This window comes from Oncorhynchus kisutch, linkage group LG21, assembly GCF_002021735.2.
Source record: "Oncorhynchus kisutch isolate 150728-3 linkage group LG21, Okis_V2, whole genome shotgun sequence".
Classification (NCBI taxonomy): domain Eukaryota; kingdom Metazoa; phylum Chordata; class Actinopteri; order Salmoniformes; family Salmonidae; genus Oncorhynchus; species Oncorhynchus kisutch.
Window position 1 is genome coordinate 37,894,066 of NC_034194.2, and position 6,000 is coordinate 37,900,065.

Here is a 6,000-nt window from a genome sequence, read left to right on the forward strand (position 1 = left end):
CGTACTTGCAGTGTTACAGCAACAATTTACTGATGTCCATCCATTTCCCCACCACCACGAGGATCTTTCCTCGGAGACGAGGCGATCCTCAAACTATTTTAATACATTTTCATATTTTGTCTCTGTTGTTCGTTCAGACCTGTCCTCGATTTGAACAATTATTGTGATCTCTGACTGCATGTTTAGCAGTAATGATCCTATGTCTGGGGACTGTTGCTTTAGTATCACCTGCTACCCTCACCTTGATGTAAAATAGCATCTGCATTATATCACCACCAAGCTATCATGATTAATCTTATCTCTAGTGATGGTGCTTGAAGCCTTGCCTTCAACATGTACTGTATATCTAACATCTGTCCTCAATGTGACGCTATACATGACACTATACTAACATTATTATCATTCTTTATAGTTCAGGAAACTACTGGTGAGTGATAATGAATAACCCTATGTCTAGTAATGGTGCTTGAAGCCTTGCCCTCAGTAGCACCAGTAGCACCTGCCCTCAGTAGCACCTGCCCTCAGTAGCACCTGCCCTCAGTATGATGCTGTAGAACACAGGAACTGGGTTGGGGAGTAACGGATTACAATAAAAACAATATCTGGACTTGTAAATGATATATATTAATGTAAAGACATAATTGAATGTATTATTATATGTAGTAGAAAGCGATGGGTTAGAAGAAGCCTACATAACCCATAAAGTAACATTAAACATCCATATATGGCCAGCTATGTAAACTTTAACATTGATTTCTCCTGAAATAGATATCGTTCAATTGGTAACATACATTTTGGTCTTCTTCTAATGCCTCTTAAGGGGAAAGTAATCTAAAAGTAATAGAAGGAAATCAGATTACGTAACTGAGGTTGCGTAATCCAAAAGTTACGTTACTGATTCTAATTTTGGACAGGTAACTAGTAACTGTAACAGATTACATTTAGAAAGTAACCATGACTAGAACTTTACATGACCCCTAGTGAACCCTTTGTGTTGCCTCACTTCCTGATATCCTGAAATGACATGGAAGGTTTTATTAGCCAGGCAGGTGGGGCCTTTCACTGAAGACAATGATGGAGGGGGAGAGGGGAGAGGAAGAGAGGAAGAGAGGGGGAGAGGAAGAGAGGGGGAGAGGGGAAGGGAGGAGGAGAGGGGGAAAGGGGGAGAGGGGAAGAGGAAGAGAGGGGAAGGGAGGAGGAGAGGGGGAGAGGGGGAGAGGGAAGAGGGGGAGAGGGGAAGGGAGGAGGAGAGGGGGAGAGGGGGAGAGGGGGGAGAGGGGAGAGGAAGAGAGGGGGAGAGGAAGAGGGGGAGATGGGAAGGGAGGAGGAGAGAGGGAGAGGGGGAGAGGGGAGAGGATGAGAGGGGGATATGGGGAGAGGAAGAGAGGAAGCGAGTAAGAGAGGGGGAGAGGAAGAGAGTAAGAGACAGGGGGATAACGAAAGAGGGAGAGGGGAGAGGGGGAGAGGAAGAGAGGAAGAGAGGGGGAGAGGAAGAGGGGGGGAAAGGGGAGAGGAAGAGAGGAAGAGAGGGGAGAGGGGGAGAGGAAGAAAGGGGGAGAGGAAGAAAGGGGGAGAGGAGGAGAGGACGAACACTTGAGGAACTACTCTACTCTGACACAATCACTGAGCCCTCCACTTGAAGAAGGGAAGACTAATAAGGTGGCACCAGGAAATGCTTGGAAGCCAAGGAGGGTGCAGTCAGGAGTTTAATATTGTAGATAGATAATGATGTGATGAATAGAGCCATGACTCTGAAGTCTACATGATATGGGACTACGTGCCTATAATGAGGCAATCCTAACTTCCATGTTTCCCCTGATTTTTCACTCAGTCATTCATTGGGAGACTAAGAATACATGTCACTGGCAATTAGGATTCACCCCAATAACAGGGTTATTTTAGGGCTCGAGTCAATCCGTAGAGCTGAAGAGCTATGAGAAATTTAAAGGCAATGTTCCCACGGTAAATGCAGCACATGCAATAGGAAATGACCTTTAAATAGGAAATTACCTTTAAATGTAACTTCCTGAAGATGAATCATATATGATCAAAATCAAATATATTGACGAGTAAATAATATTAATCTGCAGTTTATCTTTAAACGGTGGAAGTGGAAGGGCTAGAAATACACATTGGCTCCATATAACAGAAGCGCTCAGCTCTCCGCCTGATTAGGCTGTGAAGATCTATATAACAGCTAAAGATCTGCTTTAAATGAACCATGTGGCAAATATAGAGCCCAGAAAACACACATTAAGATATTGACCATGAACAGCCAGATTACAAAGACAAGGCAGCGTGTAGAAGGAAGCCGTCAGCTCATAAAATGCAGAGATAACATCTCCAATGTCTATAACACTTCAGAGAATCTTGTTCACTGAATAATGTTTTTATTCTTAACAGTACAGTAGCTCTACCCAAAGTGAAACAGATTCATTGATTTTGAGGCCACAAGTTATACTTTAGCTACAGTAGCTGAATCTTTATGAGTACTTGTAAAGTATTGATAAAATGTCTGTTGAAGTAAACTGCTGTACAATATGATCGTGTTGCCATCTGATGCACATGATGCACAGGTCATAATTCAGCACTATAGAGCTCTCCCTGTCCTCTGCCGTGCCTTGATGTTATTACTGTTGATGATATGTGGAAATGTGCATGTACACCCTGGCCCATCTACTGTTGCTAGCCTCAATTCTGACTTGTGCTCTGATATCTGCTTCACTGATTTCTGCTCTAGGAAAAGCCTGGTTTCCTGCACGTTAACACTAGAAGCTTATTACCTAAAATGGTATCAATTGAAAGTGTGGGTTCACAGCTCCAATCCAGATGTGTTAGTCAGTACTGAGACGTGGTTAAGGAAGAGTGTTTTGAATACTGAAGCTAACTTTTCTGGTTACAAATCTTTTTTGGCAAGACAGATCTTCCAAAGGTGGGGTTGTGGCAATCTTTACCAAGGAACACCTTCAGTGCTCGGTTGTCTCCACCAAGTCTGTCCCCAAACAATTTGATTTGCTGGTTTTAAGCATTAAACTTTAAATAGCTCTTTGTTGACTGGTGCAATCATCCTCCGTCAGCACCGGCCTGTACCCTACCTGCCCTAAAGCTCTCTCCGGGCCCCTTATACTAAGTCTGAATTTGTCCTGCTAGGTGACATAAACTGGGACATGCTTAAACTACCTGACCAAATCCTAAATCAATGGGACTCCCTAAATCTTTCTCAGATTATCAGCAATACCACAAGGTATGATAACAAACACCCACAAAAGGCTACTCTCCTTGATGTTATCTTCACAAATAATCCTGATAGGTATCAGTCTGGTGTTTTCCGTAATGACCTTAGGGATCACCGTTTTCGTAATGGCTGCTCAGTGAAACAACCTGTCCTGATTTGTCATAGACGCTTGGTAAAACACTTTAAAGAGCAAGCCTACCTTCATGAACTGGCCTCTACAAAATGGTATTGAATCAGCTTGATCCCCTCTGACGAAGACGCTTGGACCTTCTTTTTGGATATTTTCAGTGGGATTGTTAACAAACACGCCCCCATAAAGAAAATGAGAATTAAAAATAGGTTCATCCCCTGGTTCGACCGTCATCTGGCAGAGTTACTCCACCTCAAGAATTCCATTTGGCGAAAGGCTCGGCACACGCATACTCCGGCTGACTGGCTCTCTTTCAGGCAAAAGATAAATAAGTGCACTCAGGCTATCCGGAAGGCCCACGTTAGTTACTTTAAGGAGCAGTTCTCTTTCTGTGGGTTTAACCCCAAGAAGTTCTGGAAAACAGTTAAAGACCCCTGGAGATCAGTTAAAGACCAGCTGCCCATGTCCCTAAATGTTGATGATGTGGTTGTTACTGACAAGGAGCACATGGTTGAGCTCTTTAATCACCACGTCATTAAGTCAGGATTCCTATTTGACTCCGCCATGCCTCCTTGCCCATCCAACATTTCCTCATCTCCCACTCCTAATGCGACTATCCCCAATGCTTCTTCCTTCTTTTTCCACTGCCCCGCTGCAAAGTTCCTCCCTGCAGGCAGTCACTGAGTCCGAGGTGCTGAAGGAGCTCCTTAAACTCGACCCCAAAAAACCATCTGGGTCAGATGGTTTAGACCCTTTCTTCTTTAAGGTTGTTGCCAAGCCTGTCTCTGACCTTTTTAACCTGTCTCTCCTTTCTGGGGAGGTTCCCATTGCTTGCATTGGAAGGCAGCCACAGTTCATCCTTTATTTAAAGGGGGAGATAGAGCTGATCCTAACTGCTATAGGCCTATTTCTATTTTGCCCTGTTTATCAAAAGTGTTGAAAAGCGTGTCAATAATCAACTGACTGGCTTTCTTGATGTCTATAGTATTCTCTCTGGTATGCAATCTGGTTTCCGCTCATGTTATGGATGTGCAGCCTTCAAGGTCCTTAATGATGTCACCATTGCCCTTGATTCTAAGCAATATTGTGCTGCTCTTTTTATTGACTTGGCCAAAGCTTTTGACACGGTAGACCATTCCATTCTTGTGGGCTGGCTAAGGAGTACTGGTCTCTCTGAGGGTCTTTGGGCTGGTTTGCTAACTATCTCTCTTAAAGAATGCAGTGTATTATGTCAGAAAATCTGCTGTCTCAGCCACTGCCTGTCACCAAGGGAGTACCCCAAGGCTCGATCCTAGGCCCCAAACTCTTCTCAATTTACATCAACAACATAGCTCAGGCAGTAGGAAGCTCTCACATCCATTTATATGCAGATGATAGTCTTATACTTAGCTGGCCCCTCCCCAGATGTTGTGTTAAACACTCTACAACAAAGTTTTCTTAGTGTCCAACAAGCTTTCTCCACCCTTAACCTTGTTTTGAACACCTCCAAAACAAAGGTCATGTGGTTTGGTAAGAAGAATGCCCCTCTCCCCACCGGTGTGATTACTATCTCAGAGGGTTTAGAGCTTGAGGTAGTCACCTCATACAAGTACTTGGGAGTACGGCTAGACAGTGTGCTGTCCTTCTCTCAGCACATATCACAGCTGCAGGCTAAAGTTAAATCTAGACTTGAGTTTCCTCTATCGTAGTTGCTCCTCTTTCACGCCAGCTGCCAAACTAACCCTGATTCAGATGACCATACTACCCATGCTAGATTTTGGAGAAAAGCTGCTCTCGAGCGGCGAGATGTTCTTTACCATTCGGCCATCAGATTTGCCACCAATGCTCCTTATAGGACACATCACTGCACTCTATACTCCTCTGTAAACTGGTCATCTCTGTATACCCGTCGCAAGACCCACTGGTTGATGCTTATTTATAAAACCCTCCTAGGCCTCGCTCCCCCCTATCTGAGATATCTACTGCAGACCTCCTTCTCCACATACAACATCCGTTCTGCAAGTCATCACCTGTTCTGCCAGTAAACACCGGTTCTGCCAGTAAACACCTGTTCTGCCAGTAAACACCTGTTCTGCCAGTAAACACCTGTTCTGCCATTAAACACCTGTTCTGCCAGTAAACACCTGTTCTGTCAGTAAACACCTGTTCTGCCAGTAAACACCTGTTTTGCCAGTAAACACCTGTTCTGCCAGTAAACACCTGTTCTGCCAGTAAACACCTGTTCTGCCAGTAAACACCTGTTCTACCACTCAAACTGGACAGTTTTATCTCAATCTCTTCATTCAAAGTCTTACTGACAGTACTTCACTCTTACTGACAGTACTTCACTCTTACTGACAGTACTTCACTCTTACTGACAGTACTTCACTCTTACTGACAGTACTTCACTCTTACTGACAGTACTTCACTCTTACTGACAGTACTTCACTCTTACTGACAGTACTTCACTCTTACTGACAGTACTTCACTCTTACTGACAGTTGTGGCTGCTTTGTGTGATGTATTGTTGTCTCTATCTTCTTGCCCTTTGTGCTGTTGTCTGTGCCCAATATAATTTGTACAATGTTTATGCTGCTACCATGTTGTGTTGCTACCATGTTGTTGTTATGTTGTGTTGCTGCCTTGCTATGCTGTT